Source organism: Lithobates pipiens, unplaced genomic scaffold, assembly GCF_037356315.1.
Source record: "Lithobates pipiens isolate NorthernLeopardFrog02 unplaced genomic scaffold, aLitPip1_a1.2 Scaffold_25, whole genome shotgun sequence".
Classification (NCBI taxonomy): domain Eukaryota; kingdom Metazoa; phylum Chordata; class Amphibia; order Anura; family Ranidae; genus Lithobates; species Lithobates pipiens.
In genome coordinates this window covers 140,799,996-140,813,286 of record NW_027507787.1, presented here as the reverse complement: position 1 = coordinate 140,813,286, position 13,291 = coordinate 140,799,996, and the positions used below count along the sequence as shown (strand labels likewise).

The 13,291-nt window shown below is 43.4% G+C and overlaps 1 long non-coding RNA gene across 1 annotated transcript in view; it reads right to left on the bottom strand.

The window, feature by feature from the left end:
* LOC143929940 (uncharacterized) overlaps positions 1-12,877 on the bottom strand; it is a 61,851-nt gene extending 48,974 nt beyond the window's left edge. The window contains exon 1 of the long non-coding RNA XR_013262657.1: positions 12,784-12,877. This is a non-coding gene — a long non-coding RNA (uncharacterized LOC143929940). The remainder of the gene's footprint in view (positions 1-12,783) is intronic.
* Positions 12,878-13,291: the final 414 nt, after the last annotated feature.

Sequence of the window (13,291 nt, the reverse complement as noted above, 5' to 3'; positions counted from 1 at the left end):
GATCTGTCTCCTCTCCCCTGACAGAATGGAGTTCTGTCTGTCTACTTGACAGATCTCCGGTCTGTCTCTCAGAAGTGATTGCGTGTGCCCGGCGGGCATGCGCATCGGCTTCGTCGGCAAACATCGGGTGCATCCACCCCCTAGTGGTCTTAAAGCCCACCGACGTATAGCTTCGATCATTTGCCCAGGAGAGCCAACCTTCCACAGTATAACTGCAGTGGCTGGTCGTTTAGTGGTTACAATTTAATTAAAATTTTACTAGTTCAACCAGGTTATTTGAAAGAACAATTATTTTTTTCTGTAGATAAAAAGTTTGCATTTGAAAGTTTATTGACAAGCAAAATAATATAATTTGGTTTAAAAGTCAGGATTAAAAAAAAAAAAAAAAAAAAATCTGAAATAAACATAAATAGGGGGAAAATGGGTAGTCGGGGGAACCAACTAGGGCTGATTAGGGCTAGCTAGGAGAAATACGGGGTTAAATAGGAAGGACTGTCATTGTCAGCACCCTATGTAATAGCAATAAAGTTATGTAAAAAAGAAAAAAAAAAAAGTGTAAAAATTAAAGTCACACACAAGCACCAAAAGTTGCACTCAGTCACTAAATTAAGTCCCCTTTCACACTCACGATCCATTCAGGTCTGCCTGTCTGTTTTTCAGGCGGACCTGAACGGATGCTCCATAGAGCTCTATGGAGCGTCGGATGTCAGCAGGCATGTCACCGCTCCGATCAGGAAAAGCGATCCATCATCAGAGCGGATCGCGTGAAGACGGACACTGCGGTCCGTCGTCACCCAATCCCCCATAGGGGAGAGCGGCGCTGTGACAGGTCCGTCCCTGAGCAGTGTGCAGAGACAGACCTGTCATCTTCCTGCTCAGCGGAGATCGCTCCGGCGATCCCCGCTGAGCAAACAGATATCAGTGCTGATCTACCCCGTGTGAAAGGACCCCAACTCTTTTTTTTAGATTCTATCAGTAGTGGTATTTTTAGGTAAAGATTTTTTTTCTCTTCTGAGTTCGATACATGTAAGCTTCATCCAGATATGAGAGCTTATAGCGCTAGAAGGTAGGGTTAGGTGGGTGGAGAGAAAAGTGTAAGTAGTTTTGAGGTTCTTGGTAAGGGAATACAAATGACTTCTTTACAATTCAGCTGAAGATACAATTCAAATATGACAGTCTAAGCAATTACCAAATCCAGTTTCTTTTTGATACATGTACCTCATTAAGCAAAGAAAAAAACACTTCCTATACATTCCTTGACTGAGGTGAATCTTTCTTCATTTGGGTCTCCAATGATTTCCCTTCCTAGACACTGCAGCTCACAGTGGGAGGGTTTCGGCGATAGAGGCAATGTTGTCAATTTAGAATGTGATGAGTAGCTATAGGGTAGTGAATCAGCAGTAACAATGCTTAATGTCATGCCCCCCTGCAACTTTTTGTCATCTTACTATATTGCAAGCAGGCAGGGGAGTGGCAACTCTGCTCTGCATTCAGAGAAGCACTGCATTGTTGACACCCTATCACAGAAATGTCAGATCCTAGATCTTCATCCAGAACATCTGCTGCATCTGGCAGTAACTCTTTTTGCTGAGCTATCTGAGATACTAATCCCTTGGACAAACTTAATTTCTATCTTATTTCTGGTAAACTTGCTCCTCCCATGAACTTCCCATTTAAGACATGCCTTTGCACTTCCGGTTTGCCATATCTCTGTGCTTTTGGCCACATTATCATTATCGACCTTTGGCTTGTTCCTTAACCACTTGCCTACTGGGCACTTAAAGAGTAATTAAACCCTGATGAGTTTAATTCCCCTTTCATTCCCTGCAAAGGTAAAGCATAATGGACTACTATGCATCGCATAGTAGTCCATTATGTGTCACTTACCTGACACAGGAGCCAGCGAAGTCACCACTGTCCCCTGTAGTCCGCCGCATCCATCTTCTCGGTGGGTCACGCTGCTCCGCTGCTGTCATTCGGCGAAGCTGTGATGACGTCACTCCCGCGCATGCGCACGGGAGCTGCCACTTGTGGCATATCGCCGTTGACCGCGGAGCGCCTACGGTTTAGGAGATATTTCTTGGACCTACAGGTAAGCCTTAATCTAGGCTTACCTGTAGATCAAAGTGTGTTGTAAGGGTTTACAACCACTTTAAACACCCTCCTGCCCAGGCCAATTTTCAGCTTTCAGTGCTCTCACACTTTGAATGACAATTACTCAGTCATGCAACACTGTACCCAAATTAAGTTTTGTCCTTTTTTTCCCCCACAAATAGAGCTTTCTTTTGGTGGTATTTGATTACCTCTGGGTTTATTTTTTGCGCTATAAATGAAAAAAAAAGACCAACATTTTTGAAAAAAAATAAAAAATCTTTGTTTGTGTTTAAAATTTTGCAAAATTATTAATTTTTCTTCATAAATTTTGGCCACCATTTATACTGCTACATATATTTGGTAAAAATAACCCAAAATTAGTGGATATTATTTGGTCTTTATGAAAGTTAGAGAGTCTACAAGCTATGGTGCGAATCATACAAAATTGATCACATCTGATGTACTGGTGGCCTATCTCATTTCTTGTGACCCAAACAAGCCAGGAAAGCACAAATATTCCCCAAATGACCCCTTTTTTGAAAGTCGACATTCCAAGGTATTTAGTAAGAGGCATGGTGAGCTTTTTGATGTTGTAATTTTTTCCCACAATTCTTTGCAAAATTACGTTTTTTTTTTCCACAAAATTGTCATTGTAATAGGTTATTTCTCTCACATGGCATGTGTATACCACAAATGAAACCCCAAAATAAATTCTGCTACTCCTCCTGAGTATTACGATACCACATGTGGGACTTTTTCACAGCCTGGCCACTTAGAGAGGCTCAACATGCAGGGAGCACCATCACATGTTCTAGGAGCATAAATTACACATCTAAATTGTTGACTACCTATTACACTTTTTAAGGCCCTGGAGCACCAGGACAATGACACGTGGCACTGATGACAGATGGCACTGATGACAGATGCCACTAATATGGGGCACAGATGACACGCGACACTGATGACAGACGGCACTAATGACACATGGCACTAATACGTGGCACCGATGACATGTGACACTGATGACATATGGCACTGATAGGTGGCATTGATGACGCGACACTGATATGGCACTGATGACAGATGACACTTATACGTGACACTGGGGGCAGATGGCAGTTTATTTAATTTTTTTAAACTTACGGCCGCTGCAGCCATTCATCTCTCCCTCCTCAGCCACCGTCTGTGTGAGGGGGAGAGCGGCACTAAGAGATGATCTCATATGTTTACAAATGAGATCATCTCTCATTGGACACACTGATCGCGCTGTAAACGGCCGGAGGTAAATAGGACGATGTCCAGGGATGCCCTCCCGGCAGGTAGCGTCCGCGCTGTAGCCGTCTTTCGGCTATAGCGCGGGCGGGAAGTGGTTAATGGCACTTTTACTTGAGCCCAACCTGCAACCACTTGTTAACAACCTTTGGCTCATTTACCAACTACACTTCTCCTTAATCCCTACCATGTTACATCTGCTACCACACAGTCTTGTTTACCTCCTAGTGGGGCGATCCAGAAAACTGCAACATGGCACTGGCTTGCAGTGAAACCCATCTCCACCATCAGGAGCTGTGGTGAAGACAGGTTAATGCTTAGACCCAGTACCTTCAGTGAGCTCAGAACATTTGCCAGGGGAATCTGCGTGTGTATTGATCCTGCTGGTTTCTTTTCGAGTCTTCCCACTGCTATAAACACTGGCCTTCAAGGCTGATCCCTGATTGTGACAGGAAGTTGCATTGGGGGACTTCACTAGCAGATCCCACAGGTATTTGCAGGGTGACTAATGAAAATATATATATTTTTTAATTACCTACTGGTAGGTTCACATATCTACATTACTCAGGTTGGGTGATATTTTGGTTCAGACAAATACACCTGATTTCAATCATACAGAATAGGTGAAATTTATATGAATTGTAAAGTAAAGCCCAAATATAGTGAAGACTTTTTTTTTCAGTTTTGGACTGACTAAATATTATCAAGTTTAGCCATCTGTAACCTTTTGGTTTTTTGGGGGGGTTTTGACCTCACTTCTGGTCCCTGTGATAGTAGGGAAATAAATTAAGGGAGTGATATGCGGTAAAACTTTCAAAGAAACTAAAGCCCTTATTGCTGAAATATCCAAGGGCTCTATCTATTAGAGAAAAAAAAAAAAAAAAAGGACAAAGCAACAGGTTTTCATTAAGTAGTCGTAAACCCGTACAACACACTTTGACCTACAGGTAAGCCTAGATTAAGGCTTACCTGTAGGTCCAAGAAATATCTCCTAAACCTACACGGTTTAGAAGATATTTGCCAGAAGACAGGCACTGCTGTCTACAGCGCATGCGCCGTAGACAGCGGCGTGCAGGCGTACTGAGCGCGGCACCCGTCAATGGCGATATGCCGCGCTTAGCGGCTCCTGTGCGCATGCGCGGGAGTGACGTCATCGCGGCTTCGCCGAATGACAGCGGCGGAGCAGTGAGACCCACCGAGAAGATGGATGCGCCGGACTACAGGGGACACCGGTGACATCGCTGGCTCCTGTGTCATGTAAGTGACACATAATGGACTACTATGCGATGCATAGTAGTCCATTATGCTTTACCTTTGCAGCGAATGAAAGAGGAAGTAAACTCATCAGGGTTTACTTCCTCTTTAAGAGACTACCCCCTTTCTCCTGTCACCTTTGCTGCACTCCATGACCATTCTGCATGTCTGTCAGATCCCTTGAAAATATTTTACCAGTACTGGGGGGCATGCAACTTCACCCAGGATGCAGTTTTCTCCCCTCGGCAGTCAATCACCCCATCTGAAGACTGCCATTGTAGAGAGAGGGGAATAAATTTTGGATATATGTCTAGAACATACAAATAAGGTAGCAGGGCAACATGGTGCCCGAGTATGGTTGGGGTGAGCTTTCAAAAGAAACCATGTCAGATTACCTTTCATTTCTAATTGTATGTTTACTACAATGGAAAAATAAACAGCACATGGATGGCTTAAATTTCAGACTATCCATTGTCAGGCTCCCTTCTTTAGTTCTGCTGTTTTGAGATATGGGGGAAAGATGAAAGCCCATATAACAGGTGTATGGCTTCAAGTGCGATTCTACAGTTTACATGGAAAACAGGTAAAACCCCAACAAGGGTTTCCTGATAGAGCTCACTTAAAACGGAGCTCCACCCAAAAGGGCCATAACACACTGAGGCACTTTACCCTCATTTTAGCAGTGCTTTTTGACTGCTAGCAAGACGCTTTTAACCCCTGCTGGTGGCCTAAAAAACATTTAAAATTGCCCACAAAGTGCCGCTTTGAGGCCATTCGGCAGTGATGCCCATTGATTCAAACAGGCAGGACTGCTTTAGGAGTGGTTTGTACACTGCTCCCAAAGATGTTGTTTGCAGGACATTTTTTTTAGCATCCCGCCAGCACACCGGCTTAGTGTAAGAGCCCTCTGGCTTTCACACTAGAGTGACAGGAGAGGCGCTTTGCAGGTGCTATTTGTAGCGATATAGCGCCTGTAAAGCGACTCAGTGTGAAAGTAGCCAAAAAAAGAAAGCTCTGCTTCCCCCCCCCCCCCATTGCTGCTACACTTGGCTAAACTTTTGGGGGGGGGGGGGGGAGCGGGTAATGTTTTTTGACGGGTACCCATTCCAATTTTTGAGTGTCCTTCTCCCACTGCTGGGCTATTCACAAAGCACAAGGCTTCCCTCACAAGGAATGGAGGTGGCAGCACCCAGGAGTCAATTGAAAAATCGGCTAGGGTGCCGACATCACAGGATCCCTGGATAGTACCGTATATACTCGAGTATAAGCCGAGATTTTCAGCCTCTTTTTTGAGGCTGAAAGTGCCCCCCTCGGCTTATACTCGAGTCATCGCTGTCTGCCCGCTCGATCAGCGTGTCGAGCAGACAGACAGCGGCCATTCTATTCAAAAGCCGCGCCTCCGGCTCCGCCTTCGCCTGTGATAGGCGGAACACTGAATTTCCCAGCAGCCTGTGTTCCGCCTATCACGGACATCGTATCATCCTCGTACTACGGACGAGGATGATGCGACGTCAGTGATAGGCGGAACACAGGCTGCTGGGAAATTCAGTGTTCCGCCTATCACAGGCGAAGGAGGAGGCGCGGCTTTTGAATTTTACAATGGCCGCCGAAGAGGGCACGGGACGGAGGCAAGGCAAGGCAAGGCAAGGCAAGGCACGGCACGGGACGGGACGGAGGCAAGGCAAGGCACGACACGACGGCAAGGCACGGGACGGAACGGAGGCAAGGAGGCAAGGCACGGAGGCTCGGGACAAAGGTAGGCTGGACACACACACACACACACACACACACGGATGGGTGGATGGATGGAGACACACACAGGGATGGGTGGATGGATGGAGACACACACAGGGATGGATGGATGGATGGAGACACACACACACAGGGATGGATGGATGGATGGAGACACACACACACACACAGGGATGGATGGATGGATGGAGACACACACACACACACAGGGATGGATGGATGGATGGAGACACACACACACACAGGGATGGATGGATGGATGGAGACACACACACACACAGGGATGGATGGATGGATGGAGACACACACACACACAGGGATGGATGGATGGATGGAGACACACACACACAGGGATGGATGGATGGATGGACACACACACACACAGGGATGGATGGATGGATGGACACACACACACACACAGGGATGGATGGATGGATGGACACACACATGGATGGATGGACACACACAGGGATGGATGGACACACACAGGGATGGATGGACGGACACACAGGGATGGACGGACACACAGGGATGGACGGACACACAGGGATGGACGGACACACAGGGATGGACGGACACACAGGGATGGACAGGCATGTCTCACCCTCGGCTTATACACGAGTCAATAAGTGTGCCAGTTTTTTTGGGGGTAAATTGGGGGCCTCGGCTTATATTCGGGTCGGCCTATACTCGAGTATATACGGTATTTGTAGCATCTGACTTTAAATTTTTTGGTGGGGAGGCTGGAGCTCCACTTGAATATTTACCTGTCGAATGTCCTTAAGTGTAAATACACACTTTTATTTTAGTAACTTAGTCTCAGGAATTACTGTACATTCATGTCATTCCTTTAATTAGACACTGGAACTTAGGCCTTTAATGCATAAAAGCAGAATATAATTTTCGCAAAAGCTCATGGGCTAATGCATATAATGAGTGACTGATTGCCTCCCAGTGTAGCTGTTGGCAACCATGAATAAGCACCTGCATTTCTAGTTAGGAGCTACATGCTAGACAGTTCACACATACACTGTGTAAAAAAATATAATTATCAGTGCCTTAATATACTAAATTTATACAGGTGGAAATGGAATTTCCAAAATGCTTATAGTTTTCTGTGAAGCTTTGTAAAATAATTATGCCTATTACCTAGAATTAGAGTAGAAGAAACCCTAGCTGAATGAATTTTAGTTTGCTATAGCAATGGTTATAATAAAGCATGTTTTGCCATAAATTACCTTTTCACTTTTTTTTTTGGTTCTTTTTTGCATCCAAGTTATGTCATTATCCCGTAACTTCCTATCTATATGAGACTTAAAATTTGCCTTGGTGGGGTGTAAATAATAGTTTATAACACAATTTTAAAAGAGTATAGAAAAACTTTATTTGCCGTACATTGATGCAGACTTTTAAAACATATTACACTCTGAAAAAAAGTACAGTTTACTGATTTTGGTCCACGGTGTACGGATCCTGGTGTGAGATGTCAAGAATATGGCCTACGTGTTTCGTGGTAAACCCCGCTTTATCGGGCCAGACCCGGTAGGGTATCCCCACGAGCTCCACAGGCTCACTGCTCCTCCTGGACCAATAGGCTACCTGAAGGTAAACTATAAATTAATGTATCTATCACAAATAGAGTTAACATCTAAAACGTACAACTAGATTACCCTCCCCCTTTTTCTTTTTGGATTAATCCTATGTTTTTGATAGACTCCTGTACATGAAACAGTATGATATGCAACTGCATATTTATTTGACAAATTTTTGTATTGAGGTACTTGGATTTTATTAATGGGTGATCATAAATGCCACACAAAGTTGTAGGGGATGTGCAGAAATGTATTTACATGCATATGTACAGCAAAAGAAAAGAGAAAAGGCTACTAGTAATGCGTGTAGTAGATATTACATGGGACTGTCCTCTAACCTCTGTCACAATGCATATAACCAAAATACGAGTCCCTGTTGAGTGGTGACCCAAAGAAAAGTGAGGCACTGTTTTTTGTGTACATGTTTCCTCTCCGTCTGTGCCTGCTGGGACTATATATTGTGTTTTGATTAAACCACAGCAGACACATTAGGATTATTTTAATGGTGGCCTGTTTGAATAAATTTCTAAGCGTGTTTTAGCGATTTATAGATGCACTTTGTATATCACAGAAAATGTATTTTTCTAAAAATTTTCAATAAATTTTATATTTTTTTGACTTTGGTGCTCTGTCCCTCAGTGAGCCTCACTTTTCTTTGGGTCACCACTCTATAGGGAACTGTATTTTGGTTATGTTGCATATGCAATATCAATGTTTTATCTAATATCACTTTATACTGTAATTAACTCTGTATTTTTAAGACATCTCCAATACATAACATAATTACTGTGCTGCCTTAGAGGCCCTGACAAAGCAGGGTTTCCTGTGAAATGGGTAGGCCGTATGTATCCTGGACATCTCACACCAGGATCCACACACCCTGAACCAAAGAAACAGTAAACTGTACTATTTTCCAGACTGTAATACGTGGAAGGAAAATAATAAATGATTTTCAGATTTTTTTTACAAATAAATATCTGAAAAGTAAGTCGTACATTTGTATTCAGCCCCCTTGAGTCAATACCTTGTAGAACAGCCTTTTGCTGCAATTACAGCTGCAAGTCTTTTTGGGTATGTCTATACCAGCTTTGCACATCTAGAGTGACATTTTTGCCCATTGGTCTTTGCAAAATAGCTCAAGCTCTGTCAGATTGGATGGAGAGTGTCTGAACAGCAATTTTCAGGACTTGCCACAGATTCTCAATTGGATTTAGGTCTAGACTTTGACTGGGCCATAATAACACATGGAAATTCTTTGATTTAAATCATTCCATTGTAGCACTGGCTGTATGTTTAGGGTTGTTGTCCTGCTGGAAGGTGAACCTCTGCCCCAGTCTCATGTCTTTTGCAGACTCCAAGAGGGTTTCTTCTAAAATTTTCCTGCATTTGGCTCCATCCATCTTCTCATCAACTCTGATCAGCTTCCCCGTCTCTGCTAAAGAAAAGCATTCCCACAACATGATGCTGCCACCACCATGTTTCACAGTGGGGACGGTGTGTTCAGGGTGATGTGCAGTGTTTGTTTTCCTGCCACACATAGCGTTTTGCTTTTAGACAAAAACTTTAAATTTTGGTCTCATTTGACCAGAGCACCTATTTCCATCTGTTTGCTCTGTCCCCCACATGGCTTCTTGCAAACTGCAAACGGGACATCGTATGGCTTTCTTTCAACATAGGCTTTCTTCTTGCCACTCTTCCACCTAAGCTGTGGGTCTCTGCAGCTCCTCCAGAGTTACCATGGGCCTCTTGGCTGTTTCTCTGATTAAAGCTCTTCTTGCCCAGCCTGTCAGTTTAGGTGACGGCCATGTCTTGGTAAGCTTGCAGTTTTGCCATACTATTTCAATTTTCGGATGGTGGATTGAACAGTGCTTTGTCAGATGTTTAAAGCTTGGGATATTTTTTATAACCCCTCTAAAACTTTATCTCCGACCTGTCAGGTGTGTTTCTTGGCCTTCATGATGCAGTCTGTTCACCAAGGCTCTCTAACAAACCTCTGAGGGCTACACAGAACATCTGTATTTTATACTGAAATTAAATTACACACAGTTTTCTAATTAGGTGACTTCTGAAGGCAATTGGTTCCCACTAGATTTTAGTTAGGGATATCAGAGTAAAGGGGGCTGAATACAAATGCATCCTAAATTTTTCAGATATTTATTTGTAAAAAAAAAAAAAAAAAAAAAAAATGAACCATTTATCATGTTCCTTCCACTTTACAATTATGTCCCACTTTGCGTTGGTCTTTCACATAAAATTGCAATAAAATACATTTCCGTTTTAAATTGTAACATGACAAAATGTGGAACATTTCAAGGAGCATGAATACTTTTTCAAGGCACTGTAGTTTATTCACAAAAAAAAAAAGTGTACAAAACAAAAAGACACATGTTTAACAAATATTTTATTTAAAAAAATAGTGTCCCTCAAAGTAAATCCATCATCAATTACACCACCCACTGCACCGCCAACCTCAAAAAAATGAATAAACGCTCCGCCTTCTGAGATATATGCCTCCTCTGTGCTTTGACAGTTCTGATATAGGTAAGCGCTGGGCCACCTGGCAACATCACCTGGTGGCCCCGCCCCCTTGTGAGGTCACCAGCTCAGCATGCACTGGTCTCTGATGTTTGGGGTGGGGCCACCAGGTAATGTTGCCAGGTGACCCTGCCTTTTTCTATACAAGAACTGCCAAAGGGCAGAGGAGGCATTTGGCAGTCAGTTTTTGTTTGCTTTTTCAGGTCAGAGGGCGGCATGATTAACTATGAATTTACGGGACATTTTTAGTTTATTAATAAAGGATTTGTTTTTGGGAACCCCATGCCGTCAGAAGGGGGCAGTGCCGCCGGGTGATAAAGCCAGGTGCCCCCACACCCGCCTACATAAAGAAATGTCAAAGTGCAGAGGAGGCGGAAGGTCTTTATTAGTTCATATTTTTCAGGTCCGGTGGGCATCGCGATTAACAATGGATATACATCGAAGGACACTATTTTAATTTTTTTTTTAAAAGGACTAGTTAAAAACTGTTTCTTGTGGTCATTAACTGTTTAAGGACCACCTCCTGCACATATACATTGGCAGAATGGCATGGCTGGGCACTATCGCGTACCAGTACGTTGCTGTTTAAGTGCCCAGCCGACGGCGTGCTCCTGACCCGGTCCTGAGCTCCGTGACCGCGGGACCAGCGGACCCGATCACCGCTGGTGTCCCGCGATCAGGTCACAGAGCTGAAGAACGAGGAGAGGTCTGTGTAAACAAACCTCTCCCATGCTTCCTACTGTGGCTGTCACCGACCGTCTGTTCTCTGTTATAAGGAAAGACGATCAGTGATGTCACATGCCAGGCCACGCCCCCCTAAAATAAAAAAAGACTCATAACGTGACACATAACACCTCCTCACCCCCTAGTGCAGTGATGGCGAACCTTGGCACCCCAGATGTTTTGGAACTACATTTCCCATGATGCTCATACACTCTGCAGTGTAGTGGAGAATCATGGGAAATGTAGTTCCAAAACATCTGGAGTGCCAAGGTTCGCCATCACTGCCCTAGTGGTTAACTCCTTCACGGCCAGTGTCATTTAAATAGCACTGGTTGCTGTATAAATGACAATGATCCCAAAAATGTCTCAAAAATGTCCGATGTGTCCACCATAATGTAGCAGTCACAAAAAAAAAAAAAAAAATTGCTGATCGCCATTACTAGTAAAAGAATAATATTAATAAAAATGATATAAAACTAGCCCCTATATTGTAAACGCTATAACTTTTGTGCAAACCAATCAATCGCTGCGATTTTTTACCAAAAATATGTAGAAGAATACTTATTGGCCTAAACTGAGGAAAAAAAATGTTTTATATATATTTTTGGGGGATATTTATTATAGCAAAAAGTAAAAAATATTAAAAAAAAATTCAAAAATTGTCGCTCTATTTTTGTTTATAGCGCAAAAAATAAAAGCCGCAGAGGTGATCAAATACCACAAAAAGAAAGCTCTATTTGTGGGGAAAAAAAATACGCCAATTTTGTTTGGGATCCATGTCGCAGGACCGCGCAATTGTCAGTTAAAGCAACGCAGTGCCGAATCGCAAAAAGGGGCCTGTTCCTTTGGCTGCAAATTGGTCCAGGGCTTAAGTGGTTAATTTGCCAATTTTTGGTGAATGGTACAATGTACCCAATACCCATTAACATAGGGGGAGCCAGGATCTGGGGCCCCCCCCCCTTGTTAAAGGGGGCTTCCAGTTTCCAATAAGCCCCCTCCTGCAGACCCTGACAACCACAGCCCAGGGCTGTCGGGAAAAGGCCCTAAAGCACCCACCTCCCACATATTGAGGGGCCTCGCTTGTCCCTTCCCCTTTCATGACCTGTTGGATTGCATGCTTGGATAAGGGTTTGGTATGGATTTTGGGGAGGGGGCTCCACGCCTTTTTTCTCTTTATTTTTTCAATAGCCGGGTGGCGGCAATTGTAACTACGTGTCATTTTAAATGGGATTTGACTTTTCCTTTAGAAATGTCATTGTTGCTGTTTACAAGCACATTTAAGGACCACCCAGGCACTATATTTAAAGGCATTTTTATTGTTGCACTTTAAGCATCATTAAAATCACTGCTCCTGAAAAAAAAAAACGATTGTTTAATATATTGTAAACTTTGGGGATGAATAGCTTAACGGGACCAAGTGCATAAACCATTCAAACTTTAAACAAAAAGGCTTAATTTGTAAGCAAATCAAAAATAAAGCTTCATTCAGCACACAGCACACAAATATAAAACAAAGTCTGCTCATCTTCAGCACAAAGAAAATGAAAGAAAAGGCACATACAGTTCGTGGCCAGATCTTCACCCCAGAGTTTTAAGAGTCCTTGTTAAATTTTTAGCAGCTCCAGACAGAAACACAGCTCATCCCGACAGGTGCAATCACCTACACCTAACCACCACCACCTCTTCATTACTTCCTGCCTTTTATGAGCCGTTTCCTGGAGGCCTTTAACCCCCTATGTGCTGAATGCCTGTGATCAGGGTTGGAGGCTCTTTACCACCCGAATATCACTTTAGAGCCTCTGAAATTCCAGGCCCCAAAATAACTCTCTATTAAGACAGAGAGAACTGCGAGCCAGTCCTCTCTGGATTAATTCTACTGCTGAGAATTCCTCACCCCTTCTGGGTGACCCCCTGAACACTATCACGACTCCCTTAAAGAGAAAACAACACAAATACAGGTGCTATATAGCACCCGTCCAGGACCCAACCTTGGCATCCTGTACAATTATATGTCTCTCTCTCTCTATATATATCTATATCTATATCTAGATATATATATATATATATAT